At 49.4% G+C, this 16,545-nt stretch overlaps 1 long non-coding RNA gene across 1 annotated transcript in view; it reads left to right on the forward strand.

Annotated features, from left to right (window-relative positions):
- Nucleotides 1-16,121, forward strand: part of LOC138846577 (uncharacterized) — a 16,953-nt gene extending 832 nt beyond the window's left edge. Inside the window, exon 2 of the long non-coding RNA XR_011384099.1 lies at nucleotides 15,241-16,121. This is a non-coding gene — a long non-coding RNA (uncharacterized lncRNA). The remainder of the gene's footprint in view (nucleotides 1-15,240) is intronic.
- Nucleotides 16,122-16,545: the final 424 nt, after the last annotated feature.

A 16,545-nucleotide genomic window follows, 5' to 3' on the forward strand; every position in this document is an offset into this window, starting at 1 on the left:
ACGTGGGAGACCCTCCACGTGGGAGACCCTCCACGTGGGAGACCCGGAAGAAGCTCCTGGCTCCTGGCTTCAGATTGGCGCAGCTACCGCTGTTGTGGCCAATTGGAGAGTGAGCCGGCGGATGAAAGACCTCTCTCTCTCTCTCCCCCTCTCCCTCTCTCCCTCTCCTCTCTGTGTAACTCTTTCAAATAAATAAACTGTGCCAGTAGTTCCCGGCTGCTCCACTTCAGATCCAGCTCCCTGCTAATGTGCCTGGGAAAGCAGAGGAGGAAGGCCCAAGTGCTTGGACCCCTGCACCCACATGGGAGACCTGGAAGAAGCTCCCTAGCTCCTGCCTTGTTGCATTCATTTGGGGAGGGAACCAACAATGGAAGATCCCTCTCTCTCCCTCTTTCTCTGTAACTCTTTCAAATAAATAAAATAAATAAATATATTGCAATTTTTCAAGATTTATTTATTTGAAAGTCAGAATTAGAGAGAGGCAGAGACAAAGACAAAGGTCTTTGATCCAGTGGTTCACTCCCCCAAATGGCTGCAACGGCCAGAACTGGGCCAATCTGAAGCCAGGAGCCAGAAGCTTCTTCCAGGTCTCCCATGTGGGTGCAGGGGCCCAAAGACTTGGGTCATCTTCTACTAATTTCCCAGGCCATAGCAGAGAGCTGGATCCAAAGTGGAGCAGCCAGGACTTGAACCAGCACCCATATGGGATGTCGGCACTGCAGGCAGTGACTTTACCCGCTATGCCACATCGTCAGCCCCAATAAATATATTTTTAAAAACTGCGTATGGACATGTGAGTATAGTAAGCCTACATACAGGAATAAGACTGTAAGGGAAGGCATCTCGGGCAGAGGCTAGTGAGGGTGGGGCCGGGAGAGGAGAACCTGAGCTTTATCTGTATTATTTGAATGTTTTTCTTACAAGAACATATTTTTTCAAATCTGTCAATGGAGATAGGGGAGTCTACACTACCCTGCATAACTTTGCCAGTCCCTTGGCTACTGTGTCTCCCTGTCTCCACCTGTAAAATGGCCTAACAGTAGTGTCAAATGCCTGAGATTGTTGTGATGATAAGATAAATGCTTGACTCAATAGTAAATGCTCAAAAAATATTAGCCACTAGTATGATTATTTTTGTTATTGCTATTCCCATCCTGCTCCACTAAAGCAACATTTTTGGTTTGTTCACTGTTAAATCCTGAGGTCCTAGAACAATGCCTAGATCACTATAGGAGGTTAAAAACAGTTTGTTGGGGCTGGCGTTGTGGCACAGCGGGTTAAGCTGCCACTTGCGACACCAGCATCCCTTTTGAGCCCTGGTTCAAATCCCAGCTGATCCACTTCAATACAGCTCTCTGCTAGCAGGCCTGGGAAGGCAGCAGAAGATGATCCAAGTACTTGGGCCTCTGCCACCCATGTGGGAGACCTGGACAGAGTTCCAGGCTCCTGGCTCCAGCCTTGCTGAGCCCTGGCCGTTGCTGCCATTTGGGGAGTGAATCAGCGGGTAGAAGATCTCTCTGTCTCTCTCCCTCTCTAACTCTGCCTTCCAAATAAATTAGTAGATGTTTTTTTAAAAGCATTTGTCAAAGGAATGATTGAAAAGGAGTCCCGCTGCCGGCCTCTTCCGGACAGTCTCCCTCCTCCAGGCCGTCTTCTCCCACGGGAGCCATTCCCCTTCTTCCTTGGCCCAGGCCTCATCCTTCTCTGCTTCAGTGCCTGCTGTGTCTTCTGCGAACTCTGGGAAGTGATGAGCTGTTTCCCCTGCTGCTGTTCTCAGCAGTGCGGATCCCAGACGCTGCGGAACGGAGCGGGAGGCAGGGGGCCTGCAGCTGCGTCTTTGGCAGGGGCTCAGGAACACAGAATGTGCCCCCAGGGAGCTCAGAGGTGCAGGGTTTCGCCCCACCTCCTACGGCAGCGGTGGCATGAGAAGCAAAGGTACTCAAGGAAGATTTCAGTAACAGGAAGTCCACAGTGCAGTCTGTCAGCGACGGACAAAAACGTGTCTGTGATGCGCACGAGGTCCCACGGTCTAGGGGACCATATGAAGCATTCGATCTTACAGGGTAGAGTCAAGTGGTTAAATCCGAGTGTTTGACATCAGGCACATCCTGCCAGCAAGCACTCAATCTCACAGGGCTTCAACTTCCTCTTCCCCAAGTTAATAAGTACTTGTCGGGTTGTTTGGAGGATTCAGTGAGGTCATGGACACACAGAGTGTGGTACAGAGTAAGCGTCCGACTGCCTTATTATTAAATACACTGCCCAGTGTGAAGGCACAAGTGTGGAAAGTCTTTTTTTTTTTTTTTTTTTTTTTTTTTTTTTTTTTTTTTGACAGGCAGAGTTAGACAGTGAGAGAGACAGAGAGAAAGGTCTTCCTATTCCATTGGTTCACCCCCAAATGGCCGCTATGGCTGGTGCACTGCGCTGATCCAAAGACAGGAGCCAGGTGCTTCTCCTGGTCCCCCATGCGGGTGCAGGGCCCAAGCACTTGGGCCATCCTCCACTGGACTCCCGGGCCACAGCAGAGAGCTGGATTGGAAGAGGAGCAACCAGGACAGAATCCGGCGCCCCAGAACCATGGTGCCAGCGCCGCAGGCGGAGGATTAGCCTAGTGAGCCGCGGCGCCGGCCTGGAAAGTCTTCTTGATGAAATCTTCAGTATCCTGATGAGATATGCAGCTGCCACTAGTAGCAGGAAATTCCTCTGGGAGCCAGGACTACCCCCCCCACACACACACTCACACACACAAGAGATACCTTAGATGCAGAGCCTGAGAAAGGGATTCCTGTGCAAATGGTTTCTCTCTCTCTCTCTCTCTCTTTTTTTTTTTTTTTTTGACAGGCAGAGTGGACAGTGAGAGAGAGACAGAGAGAAAGGTCTTCCTTTGCCGTTGGTTCACCCTCCAATGGCCGCCGCGGCCGGCGCGCCCCACTGATCCAAAGGCAGGAGTCAGGTGCTTCTCCTGGTCTCCCATGGGTGCAGGGCCCAAGCACCTGGGCCATCCTCCACTGCACTCCCTGGCCACAGCAGAGAGCTGGCCTGGAAGAGGGGCAACCGGGACAGAATCTGGCGCCCCGACTGGGACTAGAACCTGGGGTTTCTTAGGAGAGTGAGGAACAGGGCAGGAAAAGAAGCCTAGCAGAGATGTGGGTTCACCTAAGTCCTTCCTCGGTCTGATCCTCCAGGGAGCTCTGGAGCATGAAGCGCATCACAAGATTTACCCCTCACTGAAACAAGGCAGCTGGGCTTTGCACCGCGCAGCAATCATTCATGGACTATGGCCTCTGAGAGGTGGGGGAGGGGAGGCCAAACCTTCCCAGGTGTATGTGGGCAAAGCAGCTCACAGGAGCTGAGGACAGTTCTCCAGAGAAGAGTGCAGCCGTGAGTCCAGCCAACGCTCATAGCTGATGGAGGCACAGGATGTTGTGGTGAAGCAGGTTAAGCCTCCACTTGAGATACCTGCACCCCATATCAGAGTGCAGGTTCAAATCCCAGCCACTCTACTTCCAATCCAGCTTCCCTCTAATACACATGGGAAACGCAGGTGATGGCTCAAGTACTTGAGTCCCTGCCACCCACACTGAAGACCTGATGGAGTTCCTGGCTCCTGGCTTCAGCCTGGCCCAGATCTGGCTGTTGTGGCCATTTGGGGAGTGAACTAATAGATGGAACATATCTCTCTTTCTGTCACCTTAGCTTTCAAATAAATACATCTTTTTTTTTAAAAAAAAAAAAAAAGGCAGGAAACTAGTGCACTATCCTTGTTTTTGTTTTGTTTTGTTTGAAGATTTATTTACTTACTTGAAAGTCAGAGCTACACAGAAAGAGGAGAGGCAGAGAGAGAGAGGTCTTCCATCTGCTGGCTCATTTCCTAAATGGCTGCAACGGCCGGTGCTGCGCCGATCTGTAGCCAGGAGCCAGGACCTTCTTCCAGGTCTCCCACATGGGTGCAGGGGCCCAAGGACCTGGGCCATCTTCTACTGCTTTCCCAGGCCACAGGAGAGAGCTGGATCAGAAATGGAGCAGCCAGGACTCCATCCGGCACCCATATGGGATGCCAGCACTGCAGGTGGCGGCCCCACCCACTATGCCACAATGCCAGCCCCTGCACCATCCTTGTAAAAAGATGTCCCTGGGAAGGATGCAGTAATGATGACTACAGTGTGGCCTGTGAAGAGATGGGAGCCGAGTGAGGAAAAGGAGGAAAGGATACTAAACGTTTAAACTTTCCTTCTGGATCTTCCAAGAAGAAGATGGGTTTTGGGTGGTATTATTATTATTGTTATTATTATTATTTATTTTATAACACTTTACCTGAGATCTCCCCTGTTTATGGATTTTTAAAAATATTTATTTATTTTTATTTGAGAGGCAGAGAGAGAGAAAAAGAGATCTTCCTTCCTCTAGTTTCACTCCCCAAATGCCTGCAACAGCAGGGACTGGACCAGGACAAAGCCAGGGGCCAGGACCTCCATCCAGGTTTCCTATTTGGATGGCATGAAACCAAGTACTAGAGCCATCATCTGAGTGTGTATTAGCGGGAAGCAGAGGCAGGACTTGAATCTATGCTCCCATCTGGGATGTGGGCATCCCAAGTGGCAGCTTAACCCACTGCACCACAGCATCCACCCCTCTTAACAGATTTAAGTGTGCGATATAGCATTGTTGACTACAGGCACAATGTTGTACAGCGGATATGGTTTCAATAATCAAAACACAGCCTTAATAGAATAACCAAACAGCCAACCCTTTATAGAGAGCTATTAAGTGTACTTATCATTAAGTGGCTCCATCCCCCACATCTGACCACTGCCAATGCCAAATATCTCATGCAGTCATTCCCAGAGGGTGATTCTGTAGGGTTTTAGCAAGCCTTGTTGCAGAGGAGGTGCAGACATAGTTATTTTCTTTTCCCAATTTTTATTTTATTTTTTGTCTATTTATTTTATTTACTTGAAAGGCAGAGTGACAGAGAGGGAGAGACCAAGAAAGAGATCTTCCATCTATTGGTTCACTCCAAACATCCAGGGCTGGGCCAAGCTGAAGCTAGGAGTCAGGGACTCCATCTGGATCTCCCATGCGGGTGCAGGGTCCCAGGTACTTGGGCCGTGTCCCACTGCTTTCCCAGGCACATTAGCAGGGAGCTGGGTCCAGCAGTTGGACTGGAACCAGCAGCCATAAGGAGTGCTGTGTCACAGGCAGCAGTTTAACCTGATGCACCACAACACTGGGCCATCTTCTCCCAACTTTTAAAAATCAATATGCTGGGACTGGCGCCGTGGCTCACTTGGTTAATCCTCTGCCTGCGGCGCTGGCATCTCATGTGGGCACCAGGTTCTACTCCCGGTTGCTCCTCTTCCAGTCCAGCTCTCTGCTTTGGCCCCAGAGGGCAGTGGAGAATGGCCCAGGTGCTTGGGCCCCTGCACCCATATGGGAGACCAGGAGGGGCCATGTGGCTCCTGGCTTTGGATCGGCATAGCACCAGCTGTGGTGGCCATTTGGGGAGTGAACCAATGGAGGGAGGACCTTTCTCTCTGTCTCTCTCATTGTCTATAACTCTACCTGTCTAATTAATTAATTAATATGCTAAATAAATTAAAAAAATGGTTATCCATACAAAAAAAAAATGAAAGACTGGGGCCAGCGCCATGGTGCAACGGGTTAAAGCCCTGGCATGAAGCACCTGCATCTCATATGGGCACTGGTTCTAGTCTCAGTTGCTCCTCTTCCAATCCAGCTCTCTGCTATGCCTGGGATAGCAGTAGAAGATGGCCCAAGTCCTTGGACCCCTGCACCCATGTGGGAGACCTAGAAGAAGCTCCTGGCTCCTGGCTACAGATCGGCACAGCTCCAGCCGTTATAGCCATCTGGGGAGTGAACTAGTGGATGGAAGACCTCTCTCTCTCTCTGTCTCTACCTCTCTCTGTAACTCTTTCAAATAAATAAAATAAATCTTAAAAAAAATAAAAGACTAATATCTGTTTCCACATGAGTGAACTTCAAAAACATGCTCAATGAAAGAGGGCAGATACAAATGATCATACACTAGATGATTCCATAAATGTCTAGAATAAGTAAATTTATAGACCTCGAATGCGGTTGCTCAGGGTTGGGGGTAGTGGGAAGAATGGGAAAAGTGACTGCTTAATGGGTACAAGGTTTTATTTTGGGGTAATAAAAAGTATTTGGATCTAGATAGAAGTGCTGGTTGTAAAACACTGTGAAGGTACTAAATTCACTGAATTGCATGCTCTAAAATGGTTAATTTTGTGTATTTTTCACCTCAACTAAAAAAAAAAAGAAGTAGGTGTGCTTATAGCTACTGGAGTGTCACTGCTTATAGAACTTCTCTGTGAACTGAGCTGGGGGAAAATACCCATGTGCATGGAGACTGGGCTAGCCTATAAGCTGGTGACGCACGAGGATGGGAACCCTTTTCTAGAGGAACATGGCATGGGCCCCAGAGGGCAGTGCACTTTGCAGAGGGCTGATCTGGTGCTTGGAATGTTCATGGGAACTGTGCTGCCTGAACTGAGTCCCCTGGAGCGCTAAGATGGGCACAGAAGGAAGAGTAACATCTGTTTTAACCAGCCTCCTTCTTCTGCCTTTCGTGTGATCTTTAAGGAGCTGCTTCTCTGATCTGTGCAGTGTAGAACCACAATCTCCCTTGACACAATTAAAGGACAAAAAATGAGCTTGATAGGTTGTTTTTAAATATTTATTTATTGGCCGGCGCCATGGCTCACTAGACTAATCCTCCGCCTGCGGCGCCGGTACCCCAGGTTCTAGTCCCGGTCGGGGTGCTGGATTCTGTCCCGGTTGCCCCTCTTCCAGGCCAGCCCTCTGCTGTGGCCCGGGAGTGCAGTGGAGAATGGCCCAAGTGCTTGGGCCCTGCACCCCATGGGAGACCAGGAGAAGTACCTGGCTCCTGCCATCGGATCAGCGTGGTGCGCCGGCCGCAGCGGCCATTGGAGGGTGAACCAACGGCAAAGGAAGACCTTTCTCTCTGTCTCTCTCTCTCACTCTCCACTCTGCCTGTCAAAAAAAAATTTTTTTTTATTTGAAAGGCAGAGTGACAGACACAGAGAGAGGAAGAGATAGAAAGAGATCTTCCAGCTATTGGTTCACTCCCCAAATGTCTGCGAAGACCAGGGCTGGGCCAGACAAGCCAGGAGCCTGGATCTCCATCCAGGTTTCCCACATGGGTGGCAGGGGCCCAACTACTTGCCATCTCCTGTTGCTTTCCCAGGCACATTAGCAGGGAGCTGAATCAGAAGCACAGAGCAGCTGGGACTCAAATTAAGCACTACAGTATGGGATACAGTGTCCCAAGTGGTAGTTTGTCCCATTGTACTCTGACACCTGCCCCTGCATTTGCAATTTGGGAGATGCTACCAAGTTGCTCTCCATAAAGGTTGTACAGATTTCCAGTTACACCAGCAGGGTGTGAGCACTGCTGTTCCCCACGCTCCTGCCAAGATGGCTCAGGCTCTTCGATCTTTGCCCATCTGATAGGTGAAAAATGATATCTTAATGGGGCTTAATTTGCATTTCTTTTATCAAGAATGATGCTAGTGGTTAAGATGCCTGCATCTGACATCAGAATGCCTGGATTTGAGGCTGGCGCCGCGGCTCACTAGGCTAATCCTCCGCCTTGTGGCACCGGCACACCGGGTTCTAGTCCCGGTCGGGGCGCCGGATTCTGTCCCAGTTGCCCCTCTTCCAGGCCAGCCCTCTGCTGTGGCCAGGGAGTGCAGTGGAGGATGGCCCAAGTGCTTGGGCCCTGCACCCCATGGGAGACCAGGAGAAGTACCTGGCTCCTGCCATCGGCAGCGCGATGCGCCGGCCGTGGTGGCCATTGGAGGGTGAACCAACGGATTTGGACCCCAGCTGTGGCCCACCAACTTCAACTTCCTGCCAGTGTAGACCCTGGGGGACAATGGTGATGGCTCAAGAAGTTGAGTCCCTGCCATCCATGCTGGAGAACCAGATTGAGTTCTGGCTTCCCAACCCGAGGCATTACAGGCACTTTGGTGGAGGGGGGAGGACCAGAGGATGGCCGTGCTCTCTCTCTGTCTCTCAACTAAATAAATTTTAACAAAGGAGAGAGAGAACCTCTGCGTTTTTTCGCATCAGAGTTCTTTTGGATTTCCTTTTCTGTGAACCATCTGTTCATATCCTTTGCATATTTCTTACTGATTTCTTGGCCATTTTTTTATTTATTTGTAGAAGTATTTAGTATCGGGCCTTTGCCTCTGATCTAAATTGCAACAGATTTCTTCCATTCTTCTATTGCCTTGGCTTTTGTTAGCCAGATATGAAGTAGGAGGCAGAGATCTGACTAAAACGTTTTTTGTTGTTATTTTAGTTGTTTGAAAGGCAGACAGACACAGAGAGCGAGCTTACATCTGCTGGTTTACTCCCCAAATACTCACAACGGGGTTGGGCCAGATCAAAACCAGGAGCCAGGAACTCAATCTGGGTCTCCCATGTGGGTGGCCATCTTGAGCCATCACCTGTTGCCCCCCAGGGTACACATAAGTAGGAAGCTGGAATCAGGCGCAGAACCTGAGTAGAACCAAGTACTCCAATGTGGGGTGCAAGCATCCTGGTCGGCATTTCATCTAATGCATCAAATGCACCTCCTGCTCCTGGGGCACAGAGGGTTAAGCCACGGCCTGTGGTGCCGACATCCCATATGGGCGCCAGTTCAAGTCCAGCTGCTCCACTTCTAACCCAGCTCCCTGCTAATGCACCTGGGAAAGCAGCAGAAGGTGGCTCAAGTTCCTGGAACCCTGCCTCCCATGTGGGAGACCCAGAAGACACTCCCGGCTCCTGACTGCAGCCGGGCCCAGCTTTGGCCATTGTGGCCATTTGGGGAGTGAACCTGCTGATGGAAAACCTCCCTCTCTGTCTCTCCCTCTCTCTCTCTGTAACTCTGCCTTTCAAATAAATAAATGAATCTTAAAAAAAAGCAAAACAAGGCCGGCGCCGCGGCTCACTAGGCTAATCCTCCGCCTTGCGGCGCCAGCACACCGGGTTCTAGTCCCGGTCAGGGTGCCGGATTCTGTCCCGGTTGCCCCTCTTCCAGGTCGGCTCTCTGCTGTGACCCGGGAGTGCAGTGGAGGATGGCCCAAGCCCTTGGGCCCTGCACCCCATGGGAGACCAGGATAAGTACCTGGCTCCTGCCATCGGATCAGCGCGGTGCGCCGGCCGCAGCGGCCATTGGAGGGTGAACCAACGGCAAGGGAAGACCTTTCTCTCTGTCTCTCTCTCACTGTCCACTCTGCCTGTCAAAAAAAAAAAAAAAAAAAAAAGCAAAACAAAACAAAAATACAACTGCCTGCCTTCCTGGATTCTTTGAAGGAAACCTCAGACATCTTATTATTCCATAAATATTGTTCCAGTATATATATCACTAAATGAAGACTATTTTTTAAAACTAACCATGCCATTGTTAGCATATCTAATCATTACTTAATATTCAACAGTCAGTGTTCAGATTTCCGCTATGTTCATATCATTTATTTTATTTTATTTTTATTTTTTTTTTTTTGACAGGCAGAGTGGACAGTGAGAGAGAGAGACAGAGAGAAAGGTCTTCCTTTTGCCGTTGGTTCACCCTCCAATGGCCGCCGCTGCAGCCGGCGCACCGCGCTGATCCGATGGCAGGAGCCAGGATCCAGGTGCTTTTTCCTGGTCTCCCATGGGGTGCAGGGCCCAAGCACCTGGGCCATCCTCCACTGCACTCCCTGGCCATAGCAGAGAGCTGGCCTGGAAGAGGGGCAACCGGGACAGAATCCGGCGCCCCGACCGGGACTAGAACCCGGTGTGCCGGCGCCGCAAGGTGGAGGATTAGCCTATTGAGCCACGGCGCCGGCCCATATCATTTATTTTTTACAATTTTGTTTGAATTAGAGCTCAATAAAAGCCCACAACACACATGTTGCAATTAGTTGACACATCTTTTTATAATTTAGTTTCTTTTTTTTTAAATTCAGTGTATTCATTTATTTATTTATTATTATTATTATTATTTTTGATAGGCAGAGTGGACAGTGAGAGAGAGAGACAGAGAGAAAGGTCTTCCTTTGCCCTTGGTTCACCCTCCAATGGCCGCCGCGGCCAGTGTGCTGCGGCCGGCGCACCGCGCTGATCCGATGGCAGGAGCCAGGAGCTTCTCCTGGTCTCCCATGGGGTGCAGGGCCCAAGCACTTGGGCCATCCTCCACTGCACTCCCTGGCCACAGCAGAGAGCTGGCCTGGAAGAGGGGCAACCGGGACAGAATCCGGCGCCCCGACCGGGACTAGAACCCGGTGTGCCGGCACCACAAGGCGGAGGATTAGCCTATTGAGCTGCGGCGCCGGCCTGGTGTATTCATTTAATAGCGACCACATTTGTCTTAAATTTTGTGGATTGCTTTCTCCTGGTTTCATTCTGGTATCTGTATTTTCCAAACCATGACAATTGTCAGATTTAGGGTAATATTTTTTTTCACACTATGAGGGGTCTTCAAAATGTATGGATTTTAATTTTTTTGCACTGAAATAAAGTTAGTCTTTAATTCCATCTTCCATGAATGTTTTTGAGGTATTCGTGTATCGTCAGAGAATCATGCACCTTGATCCAGAGTCTGTTATCCATCTCCAAAAGAAGCTAGTTGTCTTCATTTGTCGTGATTTTGGTAGCCAGTGATGGTTTTTGCTCAATCCATTAATTTATTCAGGATAAACTTAATTTTTTAGCAGATGGCTTCCCAGTTGTCCCTGTACCATTTATAGAATAATTAACCTCTTCCTCCCCACATGGATTTGAAATGCAGCTTTACCATATGCCAAATTTCTATGTTTGTTTGAGTTTATTTCTGGACTTTCTAGTCTATTTCATTTATCACATTCTTTTAACTATAACTTTAAAATGTGTTTAATATCTGGATGGATAACATTTGGTTTTTCAAAAATTTCCTGCCTAGTCTTGCTTATTTTTCTAAATTAATGCTTATGTCACTCTATCTTGTCCTTCCTCTCTACTTCAAAGAAAGCTGCTGGTATTTGTATTGAGATCACAATAAGTTCATGGATTAATTTTACTCCTTTTTAAAAAAATAACTATTTTCATTGTATTTGAAAGGCAGAGAGTCAGATATAGAACCTTTCATCTGCTGGTTCACTCCCCAAAAGCCTGTAACAGCCAGGACTGAGTCAGACCTACGCTGGGGTCTCCTATGTGGGTGGCAGGAACCCAAATACTTGAGCCATCCTCACCTGCCGCCTCCCAGGAAGAACATTAGCAAGAAGCTGGGGAAGAGGGCACTGTGTTATGGGACTCAGGCATTTTAACCACTGCACCAAATGCCCACCCCTTAACTTCTTCTTATTATTATTCTTTTTTTTTTCTTTGACAGGCAGAGTGGACAGTAAGAGAGAGAGACAGAGAGAAGGGTCTTCCTTTTTGCCGTTGGTTCACCCTCCAATGGCCACCGCGGCCGGTGTGCCAGCGCACCGTGCTGATCTGAAGCCAGGAGCCAGGTGATTGTCCTGCTCTCCCATGGGGGTGCAGGGCCCAAGTACTTGGGCCATCCTCCACTGCACTCCTGGGCCACAGCAGAGAGCTGGCCTGGAAGAGGGGCAACCGGGACAGAATCCAGTGCCCCGACCAGGACTAGAACCTGGGGTGCCAGCACCGCAGGTGGAGGATTAGCCTATTGAGCTGCGGCACCGACCAACCCCTTAACTTCTTTTTGACAGTCTTCCTGTTCAAGATTTCAGTATTACTTTCGCTTAATCTTTGCAACTCCAAAAGTAAGGTGTTGAGGCTAGCATTGGGGTGCAGTGGATTAAGTTAATGCCTGCAACATCAGCATCCCATATAAGCTTCGGATAGAGTCCCACCTGCTGCGATTCTGAGTTTCTGATCCAGCTCCCAGTTGCTGATGCACCTGGGAAAGCAGAAGATGATGGCCCAGGTGGCTGGACCCATATTTCCAGGCTCCTGGCTTCAAGTTGGCCCAGCCCTGGCTGTTGTGACCATTTGGGGAGTGAACCAGCAGATGGAAGGTCTTGCTCTCTCTCTCTCTCTTCCCCTCTCTGTCTGTAACTGTGCATTTCAAATAAAGAAATGAATATTTTTTAAAATAAACCTTTTTAAAATATCTAATCCAATTTTACAGATGAAAGAACTGTGTAACTTGCTGCATCAAACAAACCACTAGTGGGAGCCACCTCGTTGGGCTGACTTTCAGCTTCTGTCCCTCAAACCCAAGCCAGGAGGGGGGGCGGGAAGCCCGGGGCAGGAAGGAGCCAAGTCCTCCTCAGGCCTTGCTAATTAGTTGCTATCTGCCTCCAAAACTACCTGGGACTGCTTCTCTTGCACAAAACAGTTCACCCACAAAGCTAGGCTTTTAAATAAATGGCACAAATATGAATTCCTCACCTGGCGCTAAGGCAGTTGGTGAAAAACCTCCTGGAGGAAGGAAAACTCGGGAAAATTTGAGATGCAAAGGAATGACCAAAATCACCACTACCAAGGGGACCCAGGTGAACCCGACTCAGCATTTAATTGGGAGGTAGTGAGGGGGACGATAAAATCTCTCATTGGAGCTGAGGGACACAGAGGGTCTGTCTTGCCCAGGAAAAGACATTTAAATTCTTTCTGAATAATCTGTAAGCAGATTTGGAAGAAGGTTATACACTCAAAACGGCTCATTTAACTTCTGACTGTGAGGGAATGCAGCCATCGCATGGGACTCAGGTGCAGAGGCAAAGTTTTTGCGAGAAAGGCCTGGCAGTTGGTTTTATGGGCAGAACGTGGGGCTGCACATGGGTTACTGGGGTGCGGGGGCACAAATTTGAAGGAAGTAGAAAAGCATGAGTCAACCTTAGTCAGGGTCCGATGCCTCTGGCGGCCACTTGACTACTCACCCAGGGACTGCTCGCCCAGGAATAATTACACTTTTGACCTTCGGTGGATGGACCAGGGGGGAAGCTAGAGCCTGGGCCTGGATGACTCAGAATAGTAACCCACTTTGTCAGAGAGAAGCAAAGCCAGGCAGCAGGTACAGTTAACCAGGAAAATCCTACTGCAACAGGGAGGAGGGCCCAGCGTGAAGCGAACAGAGGTACAGAGGCTACTGGATGTTTTCAAGGGAGAATGAAAGCGTAGGGAAGCAGGCAAGCAGGGGCTCTCAGCTGTGCCTGTTAGCCAGCAACTAATGATGTTAGGATCATATCCTCCTATGGAGACCGGGAGGCAGAGGCCCTCTCCTTGATGATTCCATTTGAAAGGGATGTCTTTCAGGTCGCTGAGAAAGACACTCTTCTTAAAAAAAAAATTTACTTAAGAGGCAGAGTTACAGACAGAGAGGGAAAGACACAGAGAGAGGTATTCTATCTGCTGGTTCATTCCCCAAATGGCCTCTGCCTGGAGCTGGGCCAATCTGAAGCCAGGAACCAGGAGCTTCTTCTGGGTCCCCTACATGGGTGCAGGGGCCCAAGCACTTGAGCCATCTTTTACTGCTTTCCCAAGCCATCAACAAGGAGCTGAATTGGAAGTGGAGCAGTCAGAACTTGAACCAGCACCCATATGGGATGCCAGGGCCCCAGGTGAATACTTAACCTACATGCCACAGCACTGGCCCTGAAACTCTTAAATTGTAGGAGATATGAATATCATACAGGAGTACGTCTCAAAGGCATGGAAGAAGGCTTCATAGTTGTGAGCCCTTTTTAATAAATGCTTTATTTATTTATTTATTTATTTGAAAGAATTATAGAGAGAGGTAGAAATTCCTCAATTGGCCACAATAGTCAGAGCTAAGCCAATTCAAAGCCAAGAGCCAGGAGCTTCTTCTGGGTCTCCCATGCAGGTGAGAGGGCCCAAGGACTTGGGCCATCTTCCACTGCTTTTTCTCAGGCACATTAGCAGGGAGCTGGATCGAAAGTGGAGCAGCAGGGACTCAAACTGGCACCCATATGGGATGCTGGTGCTGCAGGCCGGGCTTTAACCCACTATGTCATAGTGCTGGCCCCCAGTAAATGCTCTTAAGAATGGGTGTCGGGAACAATGGGCGAGGTGTTGACCAGAACAAACAGTAAATTCTTTTGGCAATCTTGGGCTTTCTCAGGCAGGCATTTTGGGCTAGGGTCATCCTAGGACCTTGAGCTGTTAGAAGCTGTTAGTGTTTAAGTCTTTTAATATGCAGGGAGGAGAGTGGATGAAATCACTTGTGTTGAAGTCTGCAGGTTTTATAGGCCAAAGCTGAGGCTTGGTTGGGAAGAGGGCTCACTGGAGGAGGCTACCAAGGAGGGGGAAGCTTCTGGGATCCTGCCTGAAGGTGATGCTCACCAAGTTTCCTTTTCAGCAGCGATGGCTCAAGTGATGGTGTTCCTGCAACCAGTGGGCAGCTCTAAGCACAGGGGAATTATAAGTAGTAAGGAGGACCTACCTGGGGAGGTATAGGAGCCACTCTCAAGTACTTGACAAGCCAGGAATCTGCCTTCCCACCTCTCACTCTCCCAGCCTGTTCAGGCCAGAGTCCACCTAGATGTGGCAGAGTCTACTGAGCTGACCCTGCCCTAGAGGTCCAAGATCACATTCCCTGGCTTGCATTCAGAACCTGGTAGGTAGCACCAGGCATACCCCAGCTGTCCTGTTCAAAACAGAAACCCTTCCCAGCTTTAGGGAGAATGTCAAGGGCAAAGGTACCTTTCAGGCAGATTGTAACCAGGTATAAAATTACATAAGCAAATAATTTATACTACTCAAATTAAAGCCTGGAAGCTGATGCTTCTGGACTGCTGGCTTCCAGCTTGCCCATGACCTCAGGTACAAAGAGCCTTATTCCTTATCTTTTTTTTTTTTTTTTTTTTTTTTTTTTTTTTTTTTTGACAGGCAGAGTGGAGAGTGAGAGAGAGAGACAGAGAGAAAGGTCTTCCTTTGCCGTTGGTTCACCCTCCAATGGCCGCCGCTGCAGCCGGCGCACCGCGCTGATCCGATGGCAGGAGCCAGGAGCCAGGTGCTTTTCCTGGTCTCCCATGGGGTGCAGGGCCCAAGCACCTGGGCCATCCTCCACTGCACTCCCTGGCCATAGCAGAGAGCTGGCCTGGAAGAGGGGCAACCGGGACAGAATCCGGCGCCCCAACTGGGACTAGAACCCGGTGTGCCGGCGCCGCAAGGTGGAGGATTAGCCTATTGAGCCACGGCGCCGGCCCGCCTTATTCCTTATCTCAACCTCTTTTCCAGAGCAGGAAGACCTAACCTCACCATGTCTGGACCTCAAGGACCATCACGATGAAACAGAGAAGAAACGCATTGTCTGGGATCCAATGACGAGCCATGGCACCTGACACCAGAGACCTGCAGCTCTTTGTTGCACCCCCTTCCTTACAGCCACTTTACAAGCCCGCAAACACCTTCACGTAGTAGAGCAGTAGTCATTGAGACCTGGAAGTCTGCCACACTGTCACCTGTTGACAGACTAAATGTTCTCTTCCCTTCACCCCAAAACCTTGTCCTCGCTATTTTGACTAGGTTTGGTAACAAGATGGCTCATGGAGGGGCCGCCTTGTAGCTCAGTGAGTGAAGCCACAGTCTGCAATGCTAGCATCTCCCAGGGGCAATAGTTCATGTCCCAGCTGTTCTGCTTCCAACTCAGCTCCCTCCCAATGTGCATGGGAAGATGGCCCAAGTGCTTACCCCCCTGGTGCAGAGGAAATACAGCCACAACCAGACACAAAGAAAGAGAAGCAGACCCCTCCTCCCAACACAGACCTTGAAAAGTGGCTGCTTGAGGGGCAGGTGCTGTGGCATAGCAGATAAAGCTGCCACCTGCGGTGCCAACATCCCATTTGGGTGCCAATTCAAGTCCCAGCTGCTCCACTTCCGATCCAGCACTCTGCTATGACCTGGGAAAGTAGCAGAAGATGGCCCAAGTCCTTGGGCTCCTGCACCCACGTGGGAGACCCAGAAGAAGTTCCTGGCTTCGAATCGGCGCAGCGTCGGCCGTTGTAGCCAATTAGGGAGTGAACCTGCGCATGGAAGACTTCTCTCTCTTGGCCTCTCCTTCTCTCTGTGTGTAATTTTGACTTTCAAATAAATAAATAAATCTTAAAAAAAAAAAAAAAGTGGCTGCTTGCAATTAACTAGTGAAGCAACTGCCCACTGCTATCTTGTCTATGGAGGGAAGATGTCCTAAGTTCTGCTTCTGCAAACTCCAGTCATAAATCTGTCCTAATAAATCTGCCCCTGGTATCTCTTCTACAAACATACCAGGCCCACCGACCATTGGAAGTGTGGTCCTAAGTCACGTAGGCTGCAATTTAAACCCGCCAATGCTGTAACAGCTAGGGTATGACGCTGATAAACCTATAAATATTGTAAGAAACTTGAAATTGTTGCTCAGTTCTCAGGAAATGATTCCAGCTGAGCCCGCTGGTGTAATAAACTACTTCAACCCTCCATTGTCTCTGGCACCTGTTTGAACAAAGGGAGTCTTCCCACCTCAGATTTCTGTAACACTGCCACCCACGTGGGAGGCCCAGATGAAGT

Source organism: Oryctolagus cuniculus, chromosome 18 (genome assembly GCF_964237555.1).
Source record: "Oryctolagus cuniculus chromosome 18, mOryCun1.1, whole genome shotgun sequence".
NCBI classification, from domain to species: domain Eukaryota; kingdom Metazoa; phylum Chordata; class Mammalia; order Lagomorpha; family Leporidae; genus Oryctolagus; species Oryctolagus cuniculus.